This window comes from Octopus bimaculoides, chromosome 5, assembly GCF_001194135.2.
Source record: "Octopus bimaculoides isolate UCB-OBI-ISO-001 chromosome 5, ASM119413v2, whole genome shotgun sequence".
NCBI classification, from domain to species: Eukaryota; Metazoa; Mollusca; class Cephalopoda; order Octopoda; family Octopodidae; genus Octopus; species Octopus bimaculoides.
In genome coordinates, this window is record NC_068985.1 from 54,857,129 (window position 1) to 54,858,247 (window position 1,119).

Below are 1,119 nucleotides of genomic sequence, written 5' to 3' on the forward strand. Positions count from 1 at the left end.
ATATATATATATATATATATATATATATACATAAAAATCACCTGACTGGCTCCCGTGCCGGTTGCATGTAAAAAGCAGCATTCAAGCATGGTCGATGCCAGTACTACCTGACTGGTCCTCATGCCAGTGGCATGTAAAAAGCACCCACTACACTCTTGGAGTGGTTGGCATTAGGAAGAGCTTCCAGCTGTGGAAACTTTTCCAGATCAGATTGGAGCCTGGTGCTTATTGTATATATATATATATATATATAATGTGTGTCTGTTTATCTCACAGTGCTCAACAATCAGTGTTGGTTTGTTTATGTCCCTGTAACTTAGCAGTTTGACAAAAGAGGCTGATAGAAAGAAAACACTTTAAAGCATAGGCACAGAGGTCAATTTGTTTGACTGGAACACTTAAGGTGGTGCCCCACCATACTTGCAGTCCAATGACTAAAGTACACACACACACACACACACATATATATAAACATTATTCTCTGCACACACTCACAAATACATGCCTTGTACATATAAAGTACAATATTTGAAATTGTAAGTATATTGCCATGGTTCATCAGTCAGCTGTAAAAAGATACCTTTACTCAACTATTTATTATTTTTAATGTAATTTTTAAGAAATAAACAGTAAAAGAATTTTCATTTCTTTCTGCGTTATTTTTGTTATAAACCACTTCTTAAATCTTTAAGCATTCAAATTACTCTGTCAAATATAATTCATATTCATTTCACATTGTTTTGAATTAATCATGCCTTACCTCATTCTTTTGAAAGTTCATAGATGACATTATTTTTAGAATGGCATTGTAGTGTAGGTATGAGAGGTCAGATCTGGCTAGTTTGAACGTAAAACTGGTAGAATATTCTAGCTGGATGTGGCCAGTTTAAATGCAGGGTTAATGTTTCTATTCAGCATATCATTATTTTGTGTTGTGTAATGTTGTGTTTGATACATCTCTTGCTGGAATTAAAACAATTGCAGCGTGGAAGGTGTTTATTAGCCATTTAAGAAACACACAAAAACTGTTAGATTTACTTCAACATTTAAATTTAATTTAGCAAAATATTTTTGTTGCTTTGAGACTGCTCACTGACAAAATTCTATGCTGCATGCATA